This window comes from Chaetodon auriga, chromosome 13 (assembly GCF_051107435.1).
Source record: "Chaetodon auriga isolate fChaAug3 chromosome 13, fChaAug3.hap1, whole genome shotgun sequence".
NCBI classification, from domain to species: domain Eukaryota; kingdom Metazoa; phylum Chordata; class Actinopteri; order Chaetodontiformes; family Chaetodontidae; genus Chaetodon; species Chaetodon auriga.
In genome coordinates this window covers 24772997-24800789 of record NC_135086.1, presented here as the reverse complement: position 1 = coordinate 24800789, position 27793 = coordinate 24772997, and the positions used below count along the sequence as shown (strand labels likewise).

The 27793-nt window shown below is 41.5% G+C and overlaps 1 long non-coding RNA gene across 1 annotated transcript; it reads left to right on the top strand.

Annotated features, from left to right (window-relative positions):
* The first annotated feature begins 316 nt into the window (after positions 1 to 316).
* On the top strand, positions 317 to 27048 carry LOC143330205 (uncharacterized). The gene is made up of 3 exons (XR_013077941.1): positions 317 to 598; positions 5646 to 5743; positions 7691 to 27048. It is a non-coding gene; the product is annotated as an uncharacterized LOC143330205 (long non-coding RNA).
* Positions 27049 to 27793: the final 745 nt, after the last annotated feature.

Here is a 27793-nt window from a genome sequence, read left to right as displayed (position 1 = left end):
GAAAACATTGGATTATATCGATATTGTTCCATGGAGTGAAATAGTGGGAACAGTACAACGATTGAGTATTGTACATTGAAATGAGCAAGATTTCTGTGTGTGTTTGTGTGTGTGAACAAAGTTAGATAAAGGTAGACTAATAAATAAAGCCAGAAAAATGTTGTCGAACATGTGTGGAGGTGATGGACTGGCAAGGAAGCAACACACACATGCAGCATATACACATACACGCCATGTGGTGTGGGGGGAGGAGAGAGACATTCTAGTTAAGACTGCCTTCATGGATCACTCTGACTTGCATAAAGAGGGACAACTTTATTGAGCGCAAAGCCTAAGAGGAAGAGCGAAGTGCAAAATGAGGGACAAGTTGGGTTTTTTTGTCAGAAAAAAGCAGCAAAGTGCAGCAGAGTGAGAGAAGAGGGCTTGTAGAGCACAAGGGGGGAGGAGAGAGAGAGAGAGAGAAGGGAAGGGGAAGAAAGACAAGAGGAGAGACGCTGAGAGACAGACAGATGGAAGAGAAGCATGCAGCAACAGAGAGGAGGAGAAACAAAGCGTGTTGACTGAGGAAGTGTGCATGCCATGCGGGCCATGTGCTCAGGTAGGTCCCATCTACGTCGACTCTTTAACGCAAGTCTCCAGTTCTCACATTTACAGCCTCTTTCCTCACTGCTTCTGGCTCCCTGTGCCTCTTTCTACAAAACAACTATCAGTAATAAGACAAGGTAGGACTTTTCTTGTTGCTACTTAAACTTAGTATCCAAAAGAGTTGCAGTTTTTTGTGTTTTCACCCACTGTCTTATTTTCACTCACCTTTTACAACTTTTCAGCCCTGTGCAGTGCTGTCTTTTGCGTTTGATGATGCCAGTGTCATTGGAAGATTTGTTTAAATGTTGCATGATATGATTTGCAACAAAATGTGGACTTGTTCCCGTTTGATGCCACAGATATAATGCTAATGAGGAGATTTTATTCCGATCTGGCTGTCTCTTGCTGTGTGTGTGTGTGTGTGTGTGTGTGTGTGTGTGTGTGTGTGTGTGTGTGTGTGTGTGTGTGTGTGTTGAGCTGTGATGGTCTAGTATACTGGTAGGATATTGGCAGGACTGAGGAATGTGTGAGACTTCGCCCCAGATCTCTTTGTTCCCTCTCTCCCTCATTTTCTTTCTTCTTTTTTTCTTTTTTCTCTCCGGGGTTGCACACACTTTACACACACACACAGAGACACATACACGCATGCACAGTCAAACCAACTCCTGGAGAAAACCAGTTGAAACTTCCCACCAGCAGAAGAGAAATGTCTGGAATGTGATTATCACGTATTTGTGTTTATTTTATCACTCCGGTCGCTCGCTAAGCAAAGAGGAAACCAGATCAGGCGCATGCCCGGCACTAAATGTGAAACTTTGTGTGTGTGTGTGTGTGTGTGTGTGTGTGTGCTCGGTGGTTCTGGTGGTGGTGGGTGGAGAGGGGATAGGGTGGGAGGGTAAAGAGTGGGAGCTATTTGGCAGTGCACGTGAGTGTGTGGGTGGTTGTGTGGGTGTCAGGGTGAGTGGGTGCAGAGCTCTCTTTGAGTGAGAGCACATGTGACTTGTAGTGTGTGTGGGTGTTGAATGTGTGTGTGTGTATAGAAAGGTGAAAAGTATGTGTGTGCAAAGGTAAGGCCCTTGTGTGTTTCCGAGTCCAACCGAGCATCTTTGCATCAAAAGGAGGTGGAGAAAAAAGGGGAAAAAAATCCACTCCCCACACACACACTCACACACACAGTTGGGGCGCCTGTCAAACCCAATGCATTCCTGAGCGCTCGAACACAGAGTCTGAATGGTGGGATGAATGCGGGGAAATTCAGCTGAAACGTGAGGACAAAAGCCAGGGGGACATTTAAGAGGGTTTAACTCCGCAGAACCCTGGGAATCAGGGAGGAAACCCATGAACATACACACACGCATTACATTAATGCATGCCTACACGTGCACTGAAATGCGAATAACTGAACGGTGTATACATCCCCACACACACACAGACGCACACGCATACACATATGTACAGCTGTGACTCCAACTGGCTGTTAGAGCCTGGAACAGGGGGGAATTCCCAGGGAGGAGACAGTAAAAACACACACACTACACCTTTGCCTTCATATACACAGTGGACCTGGGAGCCAACATACCAGCAGAGAAACACACTGGTGGAGGTATTGTAGCCTTACCACTATTGTGGTACACCAGTGACTTAAATGGTAAACCACTGACTTCTACTGTACTCCACTAACTTGAATTTTTGAAACCACAAAAAACTCAAGGGGAGTTGTGCAAGTGACAAATTCCCAAGGAATGACAGAACGGTATGGATACGGCTTGTCTGAAGGCTTCATGTGTAAAAGATCAACCAGAACTGAGTTATCAGATAGGCTTCCAAAATAGTAACTGGCCAAGTCTTGAAAGGGGATTACCATTATTGAAATTAAGCATTTCAACACAAAAACACTCTGAAGTGTCACTTTATGGTCTCTATTAGCAGTGGAAAGAATGCTGGGATTGGTGTTAATGTGGAACTTTACAATGTTACCAGCAGCTCTATCAAACTGAGTTTTTGGTTTCATCTTTTCTGCTGCCACCATGTAACAATGCATTATCAAATGCTGCTACATGAGAGCATGCCCTTGCAAATGTCTTTATCTCTCACTTCAAAGCTAGCATGACATCTCAAGAGTTGCGATTTCATCAGGTGTTTGTCATCCGTGTTCAGGCAGACAGAGAAGAGAAGAGACAGTGAAATTACAGTTCCCGGTGCCTATGATGTCCTGCTGCATGGTTGCTGTGCATATGATGTGTGGTGGTGGTGGTGGTTGCGTGTGTGTGTGTGTGTGTGTGTGTGTGTGTGTGTGTGTGTGTGTGTGTGTGTGTGTGTGGCGCGGGGGGGGGGGGGGGGGGGGGGTTGACCTGGAATCAATATTGCTCACTCTGACTCAGATCAATACAGATACAGAATCAAAAACACAGACACTCTGCTGAGAAACATGAAGGGGAAAGTATGGGATTATCCCCTGTCACTGCAGTCTTTGAATGTCACGCAGCGGCAGATTGAGCTCATTGTAAATTGGTGTTTTTGTTGTTTGTTTTGTGTGTGTGTGTGTGTGTGTGTATGTCATGGGAAAAAAACATAGTTATCAGTTCCTTATTGATTGTTTCTGAATTATACATTTATCTTATTAAAAGCTCATTTTTATGTACCATCATGTCACTTTTTTCAAAGTGTGTCTGATTTCCTGCTAATCCACTTCAGTCATGAGAGTCCATGATGACCAAACGTTTAACAGTGAATTTAAATATCAAAATGTGAATTTTCATTAACTTAAAAGCAGTGTTGAAGTAAACCTGATTTTATCTGTGTGTGAATGTTCAAGTTTGGCTCACACCACAATTTATGTCAGCTAATCAAATGACTACACCAGGTAGAGTGAACTTAATGAAAAGCTCTTTGTAAGATATGAAAAACCTGTCACTGTTTCATAAAGTCTGTTACTTCTTTAAGATGTCTATATATGATTGTCTGTATAGGTGAAGTCCCAAATTAAAGCTATTAATGTCGTTTGACCACAATATTCAACATTAAGAGAAAACCTGACATGTAAAGGGTTAAGTCAGATTTGTCGTAAGGCTAACAGAAAAACTGTTAATACAAAATATTTCTGGGAAGTTTACATCGAAGAAATACCCATCCCAAATACCAGAAACTGAGGTCATAACTGTACTTATAACCAGATAAGAGAAAGAGTGGGCACAGTAATTTATTCAGGGAATTTCACAATATGAACCCTTGTCATCATGCTGGTAATATTGTCGGTGTGGTTAGAGAGCTCATACCTCCTCAACCTGTGCCAATGGATTGAGAAAACAAGCAGTGAAAACATTTGTTAATTTCCCAGATTGCTGTAACAATTCACTCTTACTCTCAAACTGAGAGTGATGAGACAGCCTGCGAGAGCAAAGGGGAAGGAGCAGGTGAGCGATGATAAATCATTTCACACATTTCATAGGAAATTTATAGATGTATACATTTAAATGAGCAGGTACAATCCCACTGCGGGTGTATTTCCCCAAAAGGAGAGTAGTACGAGATAGAGGTAGTTCTCAGTCAATGCTGATTATCAATTATGATTTTAAAATGTTTTACATTTAGTGCTTGGTTAAGTTGCCTGAAAACATCCATGCATGGAGGTATTTGGAAAATCAAACGGATGTAGAAGGGTCTAATCTACCATGTTCTAAACTAGTTCCATGATACATGTTTTCTGCTTTGGGCTTTATAGTTCATTTGTAAGGATACCTTGTTGAGTGCCATTCATTTCTTTTCAACCTATTTTCTCTGAGCAATTATGATTCAAAACACAAAAAAATGGCACAAGACAATGAGGAAGCTAAGGTTTTATGATAATGCCAAATTGTGACATTTCTTGTGTTCTCAAAAGCGTTAAAGCGCCTGTGAAGAGCTTTTTGTATCTGGTGTGATACAGAGAGGTTCCTGAAAATGTGCCTTTCATGAATCCTCAACGACACAGGCCGAGATGCAGATCATCTGAGAATTGTGTGTTTTTGTGGAGGAGAGAAATCTCGAACAGTCATCCATACATGTTCACCTGTCATGTTTAAATTGGATTTAAGTGAAATTTAGCTTGTGCTCAGTTTGCTGTGGACCATCTGCAAAATTTTAATCCCTGTTGAAGCTTCCTGGACCCTACTTTGGGAACCATATACTTCATAAATAGTATTTGCACAGAGCAAAGAAATAAATGTGTGTCTAATCTGTCTAGATCTGCAGATTATAAATGGGCCATGCTATATTTGTTTAGCCTTTATGACAGCTCCACTTCTTGAAACCATCTAGTTAAAGGGAAAATAGGCTATAAGAGGAAGATTGCTTTTGAAACTTGATGAATTCCCTTATCCCTTTTGATACTTGCTTTTTTATATAAAGAAAAGTATGTTTATAATAACTAATAGTTGGCTCGTTCATTTACTCCTTTTACTGCGGTAAAAGCAAGGACAAAAGCAGTGTTTTGTTTTTCAAAAGTTTGATTAAGGATATTCCTTTTTTAGTAGTCCCGCACTCTGCTGTAGAAATGTGGACTTTCATGTCCCCCTTCTGTTTCAGTTCTTTTCCTTGCATGCACTTTTTGGTGTTGTCACCGACAGTGGCATCGCTGTTCAGCTATTAGTCTCCGCGGTCTCTTAGGGTGAACCGGGGACGGTCCCCGGAGCCTGAGGGGGCGGCGGGGGGGATTTCTTGCGGGCTGAGGTCGACAGTCGGCCGTCGCGGGGACGAAGCTGCGGCCGGCTGATGTGAGTTTGGGCAGGCAGCCTCCACTCCGAGGTAGCAGAGCAAGTCAGTGGCATTTCCGAGCGATCCGGTAAAAAGCCCCGCGGGCAGCCAGGCAGGCGGCAGATAGATAAACCAGAGAGTGAGACAGAGAAGGGACTCGCATCAGATGAGTAATAGATCAGAATATTACTACAGTGACATCGATCCTCCTCCTTTCTCTCGCATATATCTTCGGCTGTCATTGCTTGTTTTACGAACACTTTTCCTTCAGCCCTCGGTGATGTTTTGTTTCAGTCATGCCTTTTGTGTATTTTGTGTGTATCGGATAGATCCAGGAGCGCTGCATTCGAAGAAGGTGTCTGCAAATCGGACTGTATTTCTTCTGCAACTTAAATCTCCAACTGCAGTGCAACACCAAAGAATACAGGTAGTACAATTTCACATTGTTCATGAGAATTTCAATTCGGAATTAACATTTTTACCGTTACTATTATTCTCAGAAACAACAGAAATTAGGATTAACAGAATGAGAAAGCTGTTCATGCGTGCGTCTTAGAATCACTGCGAGTTTTTCTTGGTGAATTTTGCTGCATTCATGTGATGTGGAAGTTCTGTCCGCCTTGGCATTGTTTGTGTGATAGTACAGCAATGTGGTTAGACTGCTGAACATGGCATTGCACAGTGTGTGGTCTTCGCTGGCTCTGGCAAGACCATTGTGCACTCTTCTCATGGGTGTGTGTTTGTGCGCGCGTGCCGGTTTGCGCGCAAACCCGTTTGTGCGTGCGTGCGTGCGTGCGTGTGTGTGTGTGTGTGTGTGTGTGTGTGTGAGAGAGAGAGAGAGAGAGAGAGAGAGAGAGAGAGAGAGGAGGAAGAGAGGTGGTATGTGAGCTGGGCTGGAGGAAATTCTTGTGTTTTGGAATGCGTTTACCCCGGGGGAGACCCCGTGACTTCGGGACAGACAGGGGGAGCGGAGAGGGAAAGAGAGACATTGAGACATATATATAAAGAGAGACTCGAGTACTTTGAGTGTCTGAACCATTGTGATTGCATTGGCTTTCTAAGAAACAACTGAATCACTTATGTAGTGTTGTTTAATGCAACTATCCTGCTAATTTCAAATTCAGCGAAAGTCACAATATAATAATCTATTACCATTTTTACTGCTGACTTCATTTTTCTCTGAGAAGACTTTCATTTCAACCATGCGCTCTCAGCTTCAGATACGGTATTGCTGTATCCAACAGGGGGCACCTGTGACACATGTAGATGGAACTCAGTAGTTATTAATGTGCTACTAATATCATCTCCCAATTTTAGACATTTTTACAAATGATTGTATTTGTTTAATTTCACAAAAGCATGGAAATAGAATTTGTACTTACTGCTTTTCCCTGTTGTGTTTACTGAATTGTAAATTAATTTGGCTTTTTTGCTTTGTTTGTAGCTGGATATTGTATTTAAATATAAACAAAATGCTTGTTGTCACTGGAAAATACGTATCTCCAAAATATTCAATTTTCAAACCTGTGAAAAGCACTCTTCAGATATAATCCAGTGGGTTTTTTAATGGTAGAATTTTCTGAACACATAAAGCATAAATGATCCCTAAGTTTATTTGAAAAATTCCAAATATGAAAGTGAATGGTTTTCAGTTGACAGCAACATTGTATCACATGTTCACTTTGCTGCGGTGACTTACAGCAGCACCTTGCTGCCTCATGATGGTAGCTCACCATCATATGTTGAATGGTCAGATCACAAAGCAGAGCAGTACAGTGCATCCATTACTCCATTACTCCACCCATTGCCGTTAAAAAGAAGTCTGAGTGTCTGCTGTGATATACTGTGAATTTCTGCCAGTTTAATCAATAACATGATCAGACTGCAACTTCAACATTCAGCAAAAATATTCATCAGTATTCATGGTGGCATGGCAGCAAACGTGAGCATTCAAGAGATGTTGTTACAGTGGACGTGTATATTAAAAAGTCAGCATCATATGCCATATACTGTACTTGAAAGCTGGACAGAAGTTAGTGCTTGGATTTACTTTTTTAGCAGACAGACTGGGTTTAGCATTACGGATGGTATTGGACAGAGAACAGTGTTTCTGGAACACGGACTAGAAGGAGAAAGACTGCAAAATGCTCGCCCACACACAAATGCGAGATATTCTAATGAGCAATCTGGCCCTTCTAAATATTATTCGTCTTTGCAGTACAAGCATCCTACAATGTGTGATATTGTGCAACTCTATAAATTTTTAGTGAATGTTTTCTAGATTTCAGTTTGGTGAAGGTGTCAGTGATGAGAATAATTGAAAAAGCTCAGTATGAGGTGAGTGACGTGCCTCTCTGCCACCTGTTTTTCACAGCCTGAACTCCTCATGATACACATCAGTGAAAAGGTGGCAAAGCCTGGCGATTGAGGACTCGTGTCCTGCTGGTAAGAATCACACATTATCTATGATTTTAACTGATGTAGAAATAGCGTGAATTAATTTATCAAATTGAAAAGTTAACCCTGGCTGTGGAAACCAGACTCTCCTTGGCAAATGGAGGTGTTCATTGATTTGGGATATTTGTTAATGCACTTTAAGTAAGATTTCGATCAAGATTTTTCCAGGGTCCCTCTCATAAAATGCTACACTTCTCAATGCATATACTACATCGAGAAACCATTCATCACACTCCTCAGTGTCCTTTCAGTACATCAAAATCGTGCCCTGTAGCTGTGATTTAAAAATAACTGCAAACTACTACTGAGCTCAGCCATGTTCAAAGCTCTTTACATACAGTGGCTAACAATACAGTACATGTGTACATAAAACTTTTTGGTGAAAAAATCTGGCAGCATGATTCATACACAAACACACACACATAGCACGTACAGCCCACACTCTCCCACGTGTTTCTCCTGCCTCTGCTCCCTTCAGATGTAAGGCACATGACATCATTAAAGAGGTGCTCTAAAAATCAGTGTGGGTTCTGCATGTGGGTAGGCAGTGTGTGTGTGTGTGTGTGTGTGTGTGTGTGTGTGTGTGTGTTCTGTGCGTGTGTTTTTGTTTCTGTGTGGGTGAGGGAATGGAAGCCAAAGCTCCAGAGCCGTGGGCCCGTACTGGCTGCATGTGTGTGCCCAGCCGGAGGCTCTGGTCCTGGGCTGCGCTGCCTCCCACGCTGGGGTACGGCTGGGGCTGAGTGGGAGGGAAGAGTGGGCTGGGGCTGTGAGTCAGCCTGCTGCAGAGCCCCCAGACAAGAGACTGCTGAGGGAAGAAACAGTGATAGAGTCTTCTCCCTTCCAGCACATGATGAAACATTAAAGTTTATTATGAGGAGTTTACTCATCCTGGAAGACAGACAATAAGTCAGTGCTGAAATTGCAGATAGAAGACACAGTGGTGGAAACAGTCTCAGAAAGTGTCATGTTTCTGGAGAAAAACACACTTACTGATGAGCTGATGGTTGTTGAGATTGTTAAAGTGGTAACAAAGATGGCAGAGGACCGCAGTGTGTAGCTTGCATCTCCTTTTGTATCTTCTTTTTGTATTTTAGTGATTCTGCTTGAGAATTAATTAACATCAATGTTGTGGGTATAAGACTATGAGTGACTCACTATAGACGGCTCTGAAACTTCCCAGATTAGTCCTGTATATTTTAGTCTTAAATCCTCACATATAACTATAGAGACGCTTTGCATAGCACAGTCCCAGACCGATTTCTCATTTTCTTGCACTCCGGAGACAGATGGCCGTATCAGACCGAGCCCCATCTGCTGGAACCACTTGCTCGCTCTCACTCTGTCTGCTTTCTGAAAGAAGGAGCTGAGAAAACAGAACTCTGTGCTGCATGTCCATTTAATCTTCTGTGAATGACATGCTCACATTCCACACTTGTGCATGCACATGCATATGCACAGATTATTTGTCATAAGTGATAGGGAGTATTCATTATTGGTGATTGTGCCGGGTTAAAAACATGTTTTTGGCCTTGATTTCACACAAATGTGGCTTTTATCAAAGCCTGTGTGAATCTGAGAGCTAATTTACTCAAAATTACTTAACATGTGATTCTTACTGTATGTACAGGATGATAATCCACCCTGGATTGTGAGAAACGTTGCGAGTCTGATCATATGGAGGCAACCCTTAAACAACATCTAGACTACAGATACAACTAAAGATTATTTTCATCACTGATTAATCTGATTTATCATTTGGTCTATGAAATGTCACAAAGCTCAAAAAATGGCGAAGTCCAGGGTGACATCTACAATTTGCTTTTTTTTAATAGTCCAAAACCCGCAAATAATCAGTTTCTTATGATAAAAAGCAAAGAAGAATAGCAAATCCTCTCAGTTAAGATACTGATAGAAGATGGCTTAAAAAGTGACTTAAATGGTTTAGATATCAGCAGAGTTGCAAATTATTTGTAAATTAGACCGCAATGAGATTAAAAAGAGAAAGAAAAAAAAAAAAAACACCATTATAGCACATCGTGAAAGCATTTTTCAGTAGGTTTAAAGTTTTTAAGATACTGCCTCCTCTGCAGTTATCATAATGTTGGTACTGAGTTGAATTGACTAACCCAAATCAGATTTTTATTGAAAGATCAATATTAATCTAATGAGGCTTTAGCACCAGACTCCTAAACAACACACAAACTTGAGTCCATCCGCAGAGGTGGAGGTCAGGCTCAGCACCAAAATGATCCAGTGAGCTCAGCAGCAGCAGTGTTTACTGGGCTGGGCCGGTTGCTCTGATAATGGAAGGTGGTTCTCCAGGAAACCCACAGGGAGTCCACCAGTCTGGGGCGTGGGGGCTGGAGCCAAGGGACTGGCTCAGGGGTGGAGAACAGCATAGATGGGGCGGAAGGAAATGGCATGTGGAGGCGAGCCGGAGGTGGGACAGGCAAAAAGGAAGGCAGGCGAGGAGCAGGGGGGAAGGACAGGGAAGTGAGAACAGGAAATGCTGGTCAGAGGGTTGTGGCTGGGTTGTGTTCACAAGAAGCCTTCACCGTCCTGTAGCGTCAGGATAAGGGTGTCTGCTGTTGATGTTACTGCTCAGACAGCCACCAGCCAGCGGGGGAGCTCACGTGTGACACAGTCATCCTCACACACACACACATGAACACACACTGCGTCTTATTATACAGAGACATTCTCCACAGTGTGACCCCTCACCGCCTTGGCAGGGCTTGCAGCTCTTACATCCTGTGAGTGGGCCAGCGGAGTCACTGCCTTCACATAGCCCACCTTGTGTGGTTGTGGAAAAGAGAGAGAGTCTCATACTGAAGCTGTTTTTCCTCTGACAGCTCTAAAGGAAAGAGGAAGAGGAAAGGGGGAGGACAGAGAGGAAAGGAGGAGTGGACAGGAGAGGGACTCACAGGGCAGGGATGACAGGGTGGAGCAGTACACCCGTGGGTTCCTTTAAAGGAGTCACAATGCTGTCATGCCATGTCTAACTACACACACACGCACACACACACACACACACACACACACACACACACACACACATACACGCGGGCAATGCGTCTTTACACTTTAGTCATTAGTGACATTGTTGATCTGACAGTCACATTACGTATTTAATTTTAGTGTCATGGGAGTATTATTATGGTGTTGTTTTTACTAAAAACCTTTTTACTGTATTGTTTTGTTTTGTTTTTTTAAATAAATTAAAGCATAATTACAAACTTTGGTCTTATTATATTTTGGCCCTTATTTCTGGTCATAATCATCAGCTGTGTAAAATAGTTAAGTACATTTACTTAAGCAAAGTACTCAAATACAATTTTGAAGTACTTGTACTTTGTCTCCCAGTTACCAATCACATCCAAAACACATGATGGCCTTATAAAATATGTAACATTGTTGTAGATTAAACTATCCAGCAATAAACAACGTAATTACAATTGCAACATTAAAATGCTGCTTACATATCACAACCCCTAAAAACCTTGTTTCAAATCTTAAGTATTTATCTATAACAGTTTACACTGATGATGACTAAGCAGCAATTTTTAAGTTTGGAAAAACAGTATTTATTAAGAGTTTAACACTATTTAAAAAAACTCACATCTAATCTGTTTTACCCTTCAGCTTCAAATGAAGTCAAATTTTGATTGGTGCTCATAAATGTGTGACCCTGGTCACCTTTCTCCAAACCAGGCCTTCCCTCTTTGAAATGTGTATTTTTGTTTCTTTAAATTTGTACTTGCCAAGGAGTAATTTGATATTTTTGTATTAGCACTTTACATTTAAGTAGGTAATAATATGACTGGTACTATTAACACTGCACTCACTGACTTGATTCAGATCTGTAAGTGATGTCCAGCAGGACATCTAACCGGACAAGAAACACAAATAATAGGTTGTAAACAAACTCAGAGCCAAACTTATTGGAAACAAAAAAAGAGCTGAAAGGTAAAACTATCACCAATTTATATACCGAACACAATGTTATAATAACTGATAGATATGATGGGTAAAAATATGAAAAAAAAAATGTAATAATGGCTTTAACAATAATAGCTATTACTTTATATAACTTCACATACTAGTTAACCATTGCTTCACAACAGAAGTATTGTGTGAAAGCCATCAACAAAAGGCACCACAGCTTAAGCTGCTATGAATGTTTCTCCAGACTCAGAGGTGCTTGTCAATCACTAGAGCTGCTGAGGTATCCCTGAGTGTCCAGGGTCCAGGGTTATCACAGGGTAATAAGCACACACATACCCACACACACACACACACACACACACACATACACACACACACACAGAAGGGTGCACATGTTACAGCAGGGCAGTGGAGAGCAATGTAGAACAAGCAGAGAGAGAGAGAGAGAGAGATAAGATGTAGAGTCATGCCTCCCCAGCGTGACCGTGACATCACAGTTGTATCTGTGTACTCACTGTCTCCCCATGCTGGAAAGAGGCTGGCCTAATATAGTCAGTGTAGACCATGTCACACACACACTTCCTCACAGGGCCAGGGGCAAGGGGGTCTGCCTGCCATATTTCCATCTCCTGTCCTTGGTTGGTTGCAGGCATGTCTTTCTCTGGAGCTGTGTGTGTGTGTGTGTGTGTGTGTGTGTGTGTGTGTGTGTGTGTGTGTGTGTGTGTGTGTGTGTGTGTGTGTGAGAGAGACATTTTCGTGAATGAAATGACATCGCTGTTACGTCTGTTCTTGTCCATCACTGGCAAGAGAGTTTAAGTTGTGGCAAAGACAGGTGCCTCTATGACAAACTCGTAGTAGTAGTTTAAATGCATGATACTTTCTGTAATGTTCTGAAATGTCTGTGGAAATATCTGTCCACAGCTGTCCAGTACTGACCTATCAACAACTTTTACCACACGTGACACATATATTTTGGATACAGAGCCATTGTTTGGTGTATTGAAATATTGTCTGTCTTCTGGTGACTGAATGAAATATTGCTGACACCAAAGAGTTTGCCAAGTACAAATCAGTTCTGAAAAAATACACATTTTCCTCTGGATTTTCTCCTTCTTTGTTATATCTATATCAATCAATCAATCTATCTATCTATCTATCTCTATATATCTATATCTATATCTATCTATCTATCTATCTATCTATCTATCTCTCTGTCACTCTCTCTCTCTCTCTCTCTCTCTCTATATATATATATATATATATATATATATATATATATATATATGAATAAAGTGTCTCTCTGACTGTAATATCACAGTCAGAGGGACAATTTGTTCATTTCACCAACTGGGGAAAATCTGTTGTTCTGCTTCCATTAAGTGAGATCATTTAAGGCACATACACAGTTCCACAAATAGCTCAATGTCTTTTTTCATAATATTTTGGAATTACTCATTTAAAACTCTCACTAACCCATGCCCTATTATTGAGTGGATTATTAGCTAAGTGCCATTTTATAGACATATTGTAAATGACTGAGTATTGGCAAGCATTATATTTACAGTAACATACAGTTTAGCCCCTCTCTCATTTTGACATTATCTCTTCATTCTCTCTCAGTGTTTCTGAGTCTGTCCTGCTGTTTGAATTCTTTAACTTTATCTCTCAACCTGTTTTTTTTAATCTCTCTCTGTGTGTCACTAGTAAATCTGGTCAGCCATTAAACTGCCTCTCAAACCAACCCAGCAGAATTCCCAGGCTGCTGGGCTGCCTGAGTTCACACCTTTTTGTCCACAGGAATCTCAGGAATCCCAACTTCCTTTCCACTGCAATCTCTATTGTGTGTGTGTGTGTGTGTGTGTGTGTGTGTGTGTGTGTGTGTGTGTGTGTGTGTGTTACTACATAAGGAAAGGCCCCCGCCTGTGCTGTGCATGTGTGTTGAAACACATCTCCGCCCTTGTACCTAATCCACCCAGAGAAAGTGAGCACGCAGTGCTCAGTTTGTGCACGAGTCACATTCTATAATGGCAAACCTCTCAGTTACTCTGACACTTTATTCTTTACAGCAAATTTAAGTAGAAACTCTAATGTCATTTTTTTTCATTTCAACAGTGCACATACAAACTAGATTACATCATTTACACCTGAACAAATCCTATTAAATTACACTGCAACATAATTGTGCTTGAATATATATTACATCACATTATCTGTTGGCATTTTGACAGCTAAGACATCATTCTCTCAATTTGACAAAAGAAATAATAAATAGGAACATAATTAGAATTTTCTTATTATTCTTATTTTTGTATATGAAGTTGTTTTCTGGTTTAAATGATTCTAGATTAATTTGTTATGGCTATAATGAAGCCCAATTTTAGCATGATATTGCCCTCAATGATGGTTTACAGAACAGCTGAAGAATAATCTATCAGATTGCTGCTTTTGGCGGGTAGCAGTCAATGAGATTGTTGAATTGAAATAACTCCACACAAGAATAGAAACTGTTTTCAGAACAACCTGAAAGAAAACAGCCAGACCTTCTCTAGTTCTGGATATCAAATAGAGGTGAGTGTCAAACAAGAGGACAGTGCTCCTATGTAAATCCTCTTGGTGACTCCTGCAAGTTAATGTTGCTGTTTGTCGGCAAGTCTGGAGTTATTTATCCGCTTCAACCCTGAGTCATCCCCCGCTTGAGCCTGGCCTGCTGCTGGGACTCAGTGGCACCCATTGAGCACAATGAGAAACCCACAGAAACCCAACACTGGGCCAACACACAACAAGCTGTGATTCACCCACACCCGTTCACTCTCTATCCACACATAACCAACCGTTAAGCCCTCTAGGTTGAGATCTTATATGTGAGGTGAGATCACATATAGGTGAGATTGTTCCCACAGTGGGAAACAAGAAAAAACAAAATTCTTTTTTTAATCTTTTTTTCTTGTGAAAAACAAAACAGTTTTACCTTCACAGGATTCAGAAAATGTTCAAATGAAACAGTCACTGAGAGTGAGAGTCACTCTATAGGCTCAACCCAGTCTCACATCAAAATGTGTCATAGCTATGTTGGTGCACAGCGCAAAATGCCTTAGTTTCACAATATCGGCTCTACAATTGTGAGACACTTACTTGTCTTTTCTGCCTATTCTTTTCTATTGTCTTGCATCCACATTACCTCGAGTTTCTGTCTGAAACAAACAAAAAAAAAATTTATTTTATTCGCCATGGAAAATGCAATATTTTAAGATTTCTACATTAAAATGTGTTTTTCTAGTGAGAAATGTATGCTGTATTATCATAGTCTCTGTTTAGTGAATATGTATGATCTTTACTTGGTGAGTTATTACAAAAGATTTTTCAGGTGTTGCCAGAAAATAGTTTAAATCCTTAATTTTCTTTTGTTACTATGGTGGTTGTTCGACTCTGCTACCACTGACACCATGTGTCTTGCATGTTGTTTGAATCATTGTCTTGGGTTGTGTAGTTATCTGAGCTGTTATGTTATTTGTGCTATGTTACGTACCTTGAGATGATGTTCTTTCAATAAAAAAAAACAAAGTTTTTAGACTGTCAGAATGTCCCAGTGATAACGTACTTATGACAGACTAGGTGCAATGGTGTACGTGTTGAGGTTTTCTTTAAATGATATCCTCAACATTTCTCAACACAAAAACATCAAAGTGTCCTTGATAATTCGACAATATGATAGCTTAATGTTATGGCTATCAGTTGTCATTGTTTCTCCTTTGTCTTTTGAAGTTTTGGCAGAAGGCTAAATTAACCATGAACCCTGGCCATCATTGCTATGGAGACAAAGTGATTCCGTTTTGCCAAATATATTAATTTATTTCACATGGATTGATATTTGTATAAAATGCATTGAGCATGATCCCATGTGTGTGGCTGTGGTACAGGATTTAATGCACATTTGCAAAGGCAGGTTCGGGTTAGGTTTAGGGTGGACTCCTTCCACTCCTGTTTTGGGTTGTCTTCATTCTCAAGACAGGGGGAACAGGAAGTTGCTGTTTAATATTGTATTTCCAAGAATTTGTGGCTGAGGATAGGCTATTTTGTTAAAATTCAAATAAGCTTTATTTGGCATGACTGATCAGAAACCTATCCTGTATTGCCAAAACAGTACAGAGAATTATTAATATAGGCAGATGATTAGTAGTGAGTATAAAATAATATTCTAATATCAACAATCATATACAATATAATAGGAAGTAGGCTCAGGAAGTAGAGCGGTCGTCCATCAATCAGGAGGTCGGTGGTTCGATCCCTGGCCTCTGCAGTCCACATGCCGAAGTATCCTTGGGCAAGACACTGAACTTTGCTTTGGATAAATGTGTCTGCCAATTGACTAATTGTAATTGTGAAGGTGTTAAATAACAACTATATTCAATTTAGCTTATGACCATACAGGACAGAAAAGTTGTCCATATTGTGTGAGATGAATGAATCTAGTAAATACAGTGGCATGGTCAGCTGTAATGCCCTTTTTACCGATGTAATCCATCAGAAACATTTACTACACATCTGTGTCTCTTAGTGTATGAGAGCAGTCAACATTTTGCAGCTAATACTGCACATTGACTGCAAGGGATCATGGGTAATTTAGCCTTCTGCTGTCCGAAACTAAGACAAAAAACTTCTCAGAATCGAAGGAGATATAATGACAACTATACATATAACTACTATTGTTTAATCATTACTTTGCTGTTTCTGTGTTGAGAAATGTTGAGGATATCATTTAAAGAAAACCTCAACACGTACACCAATGCACCTAGTCTGTCATAAGTACTTCATCACTGGGACATTTTGACAGTCTAAAAACTTGTGTTTTACTGAAAGAACATCATCTCAAGGTACATAACATAGCACAAAAAATATAACAGCTCAGATAACTACACAACCCAAGACAACGATTCAAACAACATGCAAGACACATGGTTTCATTGGTAGCAGAGTCGAACAACCACCATAGTAACAAAAGAAAATTAAGCATTTAAACTATTTTCTGGCAACACCTGAAAAATCTTTTGTAATAACTCACAAAGTAAAGATACACATTCACTGAAGAGGAATTATGATAATACAACATACATTTCTCACTAGAAAAACACATTTAAATATATCTAAAATACTGTATATTCCACTGAGAATGAAAGAAATTTCTGCCTTTTTTTTTTTTTCTCTTTTGGTTTCAGACAGAAACTTGACAGTCACATGACGCGAATGCAAGACAATAGGAAAAAATAGACAGAAAAGACACACACACATAGGGTCACAAGTTAGTTCATATTAAGGGGTCAAGATAGATTGTTCTTCTGGCTAACAATGCAGAATACAGATGTGTGTATATAGGTCAAATATTATTTAACCCAACTTGTTAGATGACTCACTGAGGCTATTTAAATAGTTATGAATGGAGTCTGACAAAGGCAGTTCTCCAGCTCCTCTAAAAGGTCTGTGTGTGTGTGTGTGTGTGTGTGTGTGTGTGTGTGCGCGCGCATGTTTGCGTGCCTCAATATGTGTAACGGGAGCGTAGCATGGGTGCAGCATGGCCTTTGATGAGTCACATGGCCTCCTGTGAGTAACAAACCAACTATGCAATTCCTGAAGTTTGAGACTCCCATTCAAAACCCGAGCCCACCCTCTTCCCAAACACCATAAGGGAGGAGGGATGGGGCGGGGTAGGGTGTGGTAGGACGGGACTGTTGTCAAACATGTGATTAATAGGTGTGGTTGGCAGAGATGGTGTGACAGAGAATAGAAGTGGGGTAAAATAGCAGGATGTAGGTGAGAACTGGGTTCCAAAAAGGGAGGTGGAGAACAGGGTTATGAACCAAGGACGAGGGCAGTTGCAGGTCAGGATTAGAGGTAAGGAACTCAAAGTTAAGGGTCAGCAGATGGTAATGACCCCTGTCCCTTTCATTTTGTCGCAGGCTGTCCTTGGTTCTGTCATTGTCCGCTGCCGTCTGTTTTTTGTCTGTGCACTCCGGTAGTTTCTTTTTAGTAGCTGTGGTCACCATGGGGTTACTCTCATGTTTATTGGCCTGTCTGTTCTTGTAAACTCTGGTACTTTCTCTTTGTGGTCACAATCAGCTGCCCATCTGTCTTTTTCATCACAAAGTTCTACCAGAAAATTTTTGCCACACACCTATACACACATGGATTTTTTTTTAATAATTTCTGAAATGAGACAGATCATTGTAGTGAAATCTTTAGAACAGGTGAGACAAGATGTACATATAGTATATGTTTGTATGGGTGTACATGTGTGTGGGTGGGGAGTGAAATGCTGCCAATGAGGCTGGAAGTCATAAAGACCCCTCTACTGTGGCTGCAGTGTGTGTGGGCGTGTGTGTGTGTGAGCCCATGTATACGTTGTGGGGACAAAAACCTGTTTATACAGTCACATTGTGGGGACTCACCTTACTTTACATTTTAGGGTAAAGACTGAGGATAGGGTTACGGGTTAGGTAAGGTTAGGTTAGATATAGGGTTAGGAACAGGCAAAGAGTGGTTATGGTTAGGGTTAGGGTAAGTCTCCAGGAAATTAATGTAAGTCTATGTAATGTCCCCACAAGTGATGAAAACATCACATATGTGTGTGTGTGTGTGTGTGTCTGTGTGTGTGTGTGTGTGTGTGTGTGTGTGTGTGTGTGTATGTGTGTGTGATTTTTACAGACACCCCAGCTCAGTGGCAGTGGAGTTTCCTGCTTTTGAAGACCCTGAGCACACACACACACACACACAGAGGGAGAGAGACAGAGAGGCTGCCCTTACTTTTTTCCTCCTCCCTCTCCCCCTCCTTCTTCTCTCCTCTCTTTTTTCTGAATGGATGTCCTCTCTCTAACCTCAATTGAGAGCTGTGTAACAGGACACTGCCCTCTGCTGCAATAGGCTCAGCCCCCTCTTTCACAGCCACACTATAAGAGAGTGCAGCGTCGGTCTTGAGTGTGTGTGTGTGAGAGAGTATGTCTGATGGTGTCAGTCAGGGGCCGAGGAATAGAAGGCAGGGTGAAGGGTGAGAGAAAAAGAGAGAGAGGAGAGGGAGACTGCTGTGAAACATGTGATAGCGTAACTTTGCTTATAGGGAGTTTAACGGCTGTAGTGACTCCAGAGCTCTGGGAAAGCACCTTTAGCCCAGAGGGAGCCTCACACACTATCTCTCTCTCTCTCTCAGAGAGAGAGCCAGTCATGTAGTGCTGCTGCTGTCACTTTAAGCCTGTTACTGATTACACTCAGAAGAATGCAACGGGAGGAGGAAAAGAGACAGGGAAAGAAATGGGGAGACATGTAAGGATGAAATCTTTTAGGAGTTGAGCTCCGGCAAGTTTTGTGTGACTTGCCCTCACAGCCGTGGACAGTGACGTGGGTGAGAAGTTGTTACCCAATAGCGTCTCTCTCTCTCTCTCTCTCTCTGTCTCTTTCTCTTTCTCTCTCTCTCTCTCTCTCTCTCAGTCTCTTTTACTCTCTGTTGGACCAAGCAAAGTGAGGGGGGAACCCGGAATCCCTCTTTGAAGAGAGGACAGAGCAAAGGACACCCAGAAATGGAGGAAACAATTAAAGAAAGACACCGGAGAAAAAGAAACTGGGGGTGTGGGTGTTGTCGGTGGTGGTAGTGGCGGTGGGGTTCCCTCATTCCAAACTCAGTGCGGGAGGAAACACTACTCTCGCCCCGACGGGTAAGTGAAAAAAGAAAGAAAAAAGGAAAGAAAGGGAAATACTCCCAGAAAGTAGAGCTGCTGCTGTTGATGGATATCATATGTTACAAGTTAAGGTTGAGAAACTGCTCCCAGATCCTTAAAAGGCTGAGCAGCACAAAACTGGAAAGAAGAACAGGAGGCTTTCAGTGCCGGTTCGCAGACTGGCAGCTATCTCTGATAGAGAAAAACTGAGAAAATGCCTGAATTTGAAGCTCTAAGTCACATGACCTGTCTTAATTTTTGATGCCGGTAAATGATCACGTTCAGCTTGTCAGGTCTTGAGCCATTCTCAGTTTGAATGGTCATTTGTGGTGGAGGAAGCATTACCTCACAATGTGATCACATTACAGAGGAGCTGATTCACTGTTACATAGTCAACTTGTCTGGCTTACTTACAGTACTATGGCCAGGAATAGATGGGAAGTACAATGCATGGTATGTACTGTTGTCAGTAATAATGTACCTGACATCGTCTCATCTGACAGTGTCTTAACAATGTCGCTCATGTGTTGATGTGAGGTGTAGCATGTGATAAAAATAGGTCTTGTGGTTAGTAGGCAACATTTTTCATACAGAGGCACCACTTCCTCTCTCTGCTTCAGTCACACTGTGTTTCTCTCGCCCAGATAGCACAGTCCACTCCTGTTTAGCAGCAGAGGACATGAATGAACTGAGCGTATGGGTGGGTAGGTGGTGGATGGGGGGGTTGATACGGTATCATACAGCAGGGACAGTGCAGTGTGGCTTCTTTATGAATGGCAATGGCAGCCAGCTGATTTGATTGGCTGTGAGGATAGTGACGACTGATGACTGCAGAGCCAGGACTTGATGTTAAGATGTTTGTGATGTTTCATTCTACCCGTCGCTGTCGCTGTTGTCCCTCCTGGTTACCACCATGCACTGCTGCATGTGTATATGTCTTCATATGTATGTTGGGGAAAATGTGTGTGAGACACAGAGAAAAAGAGGGTTTGAGTGGTCATGTGAATCAGTGCTAGTGGTTCTGGGTTACATGTGTTTGTGTATGGGGGCTTAGTAACAAGCTGAACAGTGGGGTGTGTGTGTCTTGAAACTGTGGACTTTAAAAAGTCATGGCTCTCTGCCCAGTTGTTGTTCTTTAAATGATGTCCCACTCTCTCTGACTAAGACAAGGCTCTTTCCAACTATCATTACTCTGACTCACTTGTCATGTAATAAGAGGACAGGTCTTCAGCGCTGATACGTAATAATCTTGTTGAATCACACTACTGCGTGCCATTTAGATTTTTGGATTTCTATATAACATATTTAAATGGAATAAGAAAATCGTAGCATTTTAAAGAAGTAATACTGCCCATCTGTGGAGGTATTGGAACAGCTCCTTTTCAAGAAAAGTGTTGTTAAAATGATCTGCCAGGGTTGCCTCTCACAGGCAGAAAATATGAGGGATCACAGGTCAGAGCTGTGTGAGTGCGTGTGGATGAGGGGCATAGAGAGCCCATACCCAGCACCACCATGTCAGTGCCTGCCCAACAGTCCTGCCTATGGCCACATATGCATGTCCACCTTGCTCTGTCTCTTTGTTTTACTCCAACACGACAGCCGCTCCTTGAGCTCCACCAAGATTAATGCAGTTCCTTCCCCTGAATACTATCTGCTCCAGTTTTGACCACTCCAGCATAACTTTACTCTGTAGTTTATGACACTAAGAGGCGTGTGTGTGTGTGTGTGTGTGTGTGTGTGTGTGTGTGTGTGTGTGTTGGTGATAGAGAGAGAGAGTGCAAGGAATGGCGATAAGGAGCCAGCCTTAAACTGTCACGTTGGAGCGCAAGGATCTATCAACGCTTATCAAAGCAGCATTTCCGGCATGAGCGTGTGATAGCAGGGAGATTGGCGGTGAGATGCATCGCAGGTATCTTGATTAGGGAGATTAAATTCCCTAGTGGAGATTAGAATGGAATCTGCCCTCTGCCTTATCATTCTGCCCACAGAATGAACCCTGTCCTGTCCTACTTGGCAGGAAGCAGCTGTGCAGACCAACAACTGTCCTACCGCCAAACACTTCTCAGGCAAATAAACCATTTGTGAAAAGTTACAATTATCAATCTTGGATTATTATGTAATTGTTAGTATGAAATGTTCATAAAGGGGACCAAAGTTGAAATGCATTTATTGATAAAAAATTCAAGTCATATGACTGGATTCTTATCAATAAATGCAGATTTTTAAGTAATTTTTTTTTTTTAGCTGTTTAACGGCTACTGAGAAAATAATACTATAACACATTCAAGGCAATGCTGATTCTGTGAATCGAAATACAGTATATGTCAGAGTGTAGATTAGATTGCTGACCTGCTGAGGGTATACCTCTTGCCTGATGTGAGACTCCAGCCTCATGCAAGCTGAAGGGAATAGGTGGGTACAGATAATAGATGGAAGACAACTACCAGCAAACGTTAGCTCATTTATATTGCATTGCTTTTACTTAGGTATTGTTTAAAGTTTAGAAAATACTGGGCAGACCTTGCCATTGTCCTTACTATTAAAGTTGTAGTCAATATGAAAATCCATATTACAGTAGATGACTAAACAGCTACTGATGCATTTATGAAGTTTTTTTTTTTTTTTTTTTTTAACTTTTTCTTATATTTGTACAGTATGTGGTGGAAAAGTCCGCAAGCAGTCACTGATGATGTCGGATGACATTGGCACTGTTAGCTGGACAGGTATGACCTGGCAAACCAAAATTATGGTGAGAGTGTCACTGCTATGGTAGAAATTGTTTTGTGTTTCACCACAATCAGTCATACCAATGGACCTAATGATATAAGGATTATTTAATGATCATGATTTATAATAATGACATGTTGATTAAAAACCTTAGATTTTACCTTTTAGTTACAGTTGTTTCATGGCTGCTGTCAGTTCTACAGTGTCTACACTTCTACACCAAAACCAAAGCCATAACTGAATTTCAGGAATACTATTATGCTGTTGTAGTTCACAGACAGTTATTTTATAGTTAATGTTACTTATTATCAGATGTGCATAGACTCATACAGCAACAGGGTGGATGCAGCGATTGTTTCAGCAGTGGTAAATGACCAGTATATTATCAAATGTCCATGCTACTAATCATGTCCTACTCAGTCAATGAATGGATGTCTACATATTAAAAGGTGGCAGATGCTGAGGGGAGTTATTAAGGTAGCAGGGTTCAATTTGCACCACCTTTTTTTTTTTTTTTTTGCTCTAATAGAAACATACACAGGGACACACACACACACACACACACACACACACACACACACACACACACAAACATATACACATAATACACATATAGGAGTGTGTCCAGAGGTGAGACATGGTGACATACCATAGTTATTAGTTATTACCATAGTTGTTACATCTAGAGTCATGTTACTAAAACTGGAACAATGTTAACTATCACTGGATTCATTCCTTCTTTTCTATTCCCTACTTTCCTTTTTCGCTTGACTCGTCTTTGTTTATACAGCAACAAGTCACTCACACGAGTCTGTCATTCACAGGCAGATTGCACAGTTAAGAGCTTAGCAGCATAACTTAGACGTCACAGAGCTAAATGCAGGTTTATGGGTGCACGCACAACAGAAGAAGCCCGTTAGAGCGTTTGTGTGCGTCTTGTTTATGTGTGTGCGTTTTCTGTGTACTCAAGAATGCTTATTCCAACTGTGTACTAACCACACACACCTGCCTTGTTTCCTCCTTTGGTCATATATGGGCAAAGCTTCCCCTACCTGGGCCCCACTGAATTCCAATAAGTGTGTGTGTGTGTGTGTGTGTGTGTGTGTGTGTGTGTGTGTGTGTGTGTGTGTGTGTGTGAGGAAGAGGCTGTTATGACAAATGCACGTCATGGAAAACCAGGATCAATGGGCAAGGCCCACAGAGCTGCATTTTTAAGGTGTTCCTTTTGTTTTCCAAAGGTAGTCAGTTAACACAATGACTCAGCCTGGCTGATTATTCAGAGTAACTGCAGTAGGAGGACCTCAGAAAGGCACTGTGGTCATATAGGTATTATACAAACTGAATACAGCTTTGAAGCCAGTAGAAAAAAATCTATGTGATTCCTGTGGATCACTTGAAATATTAAATCAAGAGTCAAGCTCTTGATTAAAAGAAGACACTGGAGGAGTGTCATAGTTTAAACAACAACAATATTTAGCCATTCTGACATCTGGTATGTCAAAACCTCTTACAACCCAGTCTCTGAGTAATTTTCCTTAGCTCTCTCTGAACTATTTATCAATGTGTGTGTTAGCATTTAGGGTGGAGGCAGTTCAGGTATCAGTAGTCAGGTTGTAGCACTCTCAAACAGAGCTCACATTATAACATTCGACCTTCTACATTGCCTTGCGCTGGGACTAATGAAGCAGATTTATGGCTGTGTTTGCTGGGGTGCAGTGCTAGTCCTACTTAAACTCTCTGACCCATCAAAGGCCAAGAGGCAAAGGGTACACAGGAATGCCCTTACGCTGACATTGGAAGATGGAACACTTTTCATCCTTCTATCCCTCCTCTTACTGTATTTCTATGTTTCCCTCTTCTGCTGCCTCCTTTCTTCACTTTCTGCACATTTGCCAGGCCTTCATAAAGCAGCTTGAGGAGGGAGTTAGCTTTCCTTGGTCATCTTGCCAGCTCTTTCCCATCAGTCCAGCCCCCTGGAAGAGCCTGCAGACACCCCTCTCTCTAGGCCTGGGGCTGAGCCTGGGCCTGGGGCTGGGGTACAGGCCGTGTGTTCAAGGCTGGGGCTCCCTCTGGAGAAACTCTTTGGCTTTCCAGTCTATAGGCCTGGATTCATTCTTCACTTCAACTGACAGCCACCTAGCAGTACCCAAAGGAACTATTTGGGATCACTTTACATATAAAGCCTGTTTCATCTCCTCAATTTGCAATAAAGGATAGAAAGCGGGGTGGGGAGAAAGAGAGAAAGACCAAGAGGAGGGGGAGAAAGTGACTTCAGCAGTCTGTCTGGCAGTGACCATTGGTTGGATAGCAGGAGAATATTCTGGGACAGGGAATGACTTTGGATAGCGAACAGAGGTGGCAGAGAAGACTGAGCTTCCATAACCGCTGTCTGCACCCAATCAGAGCTATTGGCTTCCTCTCTTGGTTGGACACTTTCACACAGCCATCACAACTAATCAGGCTGGGCTCTAATGGAACCTGTCGAGCTGAGAACTTATATCTGATTGGCTGCTGGCCTGGTGGAACATCTTAATTGGTGGTAAGCTGTTGGTGAGCGATGCTTTGTGGGCTTGACTCATCTTGCAGACTTGGCACTTCTTTCAGTATACTCAAATATTCATACTTACTATCAGTAGTGACCATTACTTTATACATATATAGATACTTTAAAGGTCCCCTACAGTATCTATTTTGATGATAGAACAACTCTCTCTGCTAATAAATATTGTGCAAGTATAAAAACACTCAATTCACTGAGAAACACACACCGCCCATATTCAGAAACTATGCCTTTAAACAAGCCATCAGGACTTCCGTAAGGTTGTGATGTTGTGATGTCACAGCGATGCAGTCATTGCTCTCAGCCATGCTCCCAGCACGGCAGTGGTTACAAAAACATCAGCAAAGCTCATGCAGAAACAGGATGAACAGTGCCTGCTGAGGCCTATGAGAGCTGACCAATCAGAGCAGAGGCGGCCTTAAAGATACAGGCACTAAAATCGTATGATATAGAGTAGTTTATACAGAGAGTAAGTAAAGGTGCAATGGCCAGTATGACAAAAATAATAATGTGCTTTTTCTTTGACTTTAAAGCATGTAAACATTTTTTAGTAGACATCCGAAATAAACGTAATGTGTGGATAAAGTATTTCCTGCTGTAAAAAGACATTATCAGCATTGTTGAGAGTAATCAGGTCATCACATGATGAGCACAGCTGAGACAGTCTTTCAGTAAGACAGTGAAGAGAAAAGGTGTTTGTATTGCGAATAGTATTTTTGAAACCCAGTTTTCTTAGTGACTGATTTTTGTATGCAATTTTTGGCTTTCAATCAAATTCTTAAAAAAAAAAAAAAAAAAAGTGGGAAAAAATGAAAAAAAAAAGAATGAAAAAATGAAAAGAAAAATGGGGGGGTTGAAAGAACTATGTATAATAAGTCATTGTGAGAACAGTAGGACTGAAATGAGGCACATATTGTATATAGAGAGAGGGAATACATCCACACCCAGCTCACACATCCTACACACCCACACACCCACGCATGCCTAAACATACTTGAGCAACAAACAGCACATGCACACAACCAATGAACCAATGTCACTTACTGCAGAAGTGCAACTTCTCTTTACACACATGCACACACACATACTTGTACAGTGGTCACCCCCAACTTTGAGGCTAAGGCAGGGTAATGATTCAGTTCCTCTTTGCTTCCCTCAGAATGTGTATATGTATGCACGTGGAAGCATTTGCACTTGTACATTTCTATGTGTGTGTGTGTGCGCAACTCAACAGTGTATGTTTGCTGTATCTGCATGCACAGTTGTCACTTTGTGAATGTGTTTTGAGTTTGTGTGTGTGTGTGTGTGTGTGTGTGTGTGTGTGTGTGTGTGTGTGTGGATGTGGTCAGGCCCAGTCATCTTCCAGGCAGCTAAGAGGAAACCCACATCAACTGCCATATACCACACTCTAGGAATAGACTTGCCCAGTGCAGGCAGGAATGGAATGGCACGCCTGGCCTCACCCCTCCTCTAGTCTACTGCACCCTGCACTTAAACTCATTGGAGAATCCCACATGATTCATTCATTCATTCATTCATTCATTCATTCATTCTTTTTAGTGTTATTTCCCCTTTTTGTCCAAGTTTGAAATGTACAATTCCTTATGTTAATGAGTTTCGATGAGCATTACCGGGAAAGCGTAACATGCAGGACATTCATGCTACCCCTCCTTAAACCCTCCCTACCGACCAGTATAGTCTCTAGTGTAGTGATGAGGACATGATCCATTACCAGCGTCCTATTGGTGAACACAGTCAGTTGCACTCATGGTGCCCCTATCTGTAATTGAACTTCAAGTCTCTGCTCCATTTTTATTCAATTTTTTTTCCTCAAATGCTATACCAATCATTCTGCTGTTAAGATGTGTATTTAAAAATCTGTGAACTGGTATTACTTCTTTGAAAACATTGGGTATGGGATTAAGTTTTGAGAGAGTTTCAGTTCCTCTGTTGTCTCTGTCTGCTTCAGCCTCTGACCTTATCCTGCTAGCACACTCTGTCTCACAAACCAAAGGCTTCATTTTCAGCGGAAAAAAAACGATTGCCTTATGTACATTTGACCTTTCTTGGCAGCATCACCAAAGCATGGAAAAAGACAGAGATAAGACACAGAAGAACTTATCACCTTATCTCTAGCCTTGTGAGCTTATTCAGGCCCACCAGTCTGGACTTGATCATATCACACTTGTACTTATAGCTGCATTGACAGCTTTAACATACAGCTCTGCTTATGTTTTGCATGTGATATCCCATATAATTGATTCAATTTGTATTACATTAAATCTGTATATCTGTCAAAACTTTGTGATTGGAGTCTCTGACCTCAAGTATTTCTTGTCTGTGTTTTTCAGGTTGGTCAATTCTACACAGATTTTTACCAAAACAACATTGAACTACCAGGTTTTCCCAAAAGGAGAAGTAAGTCATTGATTTTTGCATCTTATCTTCACCTCTTTCCTCTGTCATCCATGTTGCCACTTCCTTTCTAGAAACTGTAGTCCTTTTAAACAACAGACCCTGAGGCCACATCCCTTTACACCTCTTCAAATCCCCCGTTATAAAGCTTCACCAGGGAAAGCAAACTCAATAATTTTAACCTTAAGTTCCGCGTAGCATCTGTCATTGAAGCATCATAATTGCTGCTGAAAGACAAATGACTTAAGTTTTGTGAGATAATTAAAACTTGTCCTAACTTTGGTCAAATGTGTCATACAAAACAGCAGTGAGGCAAAGAAAAGTGAGACAGAAGAAGAGGCAAATACAGAAAGAAATAGCAGTAATTGTGACAGAGAGCTGGAATGTGAGAAGGGAGGTGGAAAGAGGAGGATAAGGGAGGAGACAGCGGCCAGCACATTTCCCTTAATAAAAAGAAATTGGAGTCAAGTGACCATCAGCTGGTCAGAGTATGTTTGATCAATATGGTCATGAGGCCTCAGGTATGCAGAGCAAGACTAGCAACCACAGAGAAAAAGAGGAACGAGATCAGCCATGTTGTCCTCTCTCTACGCTTTTCATTTCTCCTCTCCGCTCCTGCAGGCACCTGCATCTAGGTTGTAATTTATTAAGATTGGGTCAGCACTCCCATTAT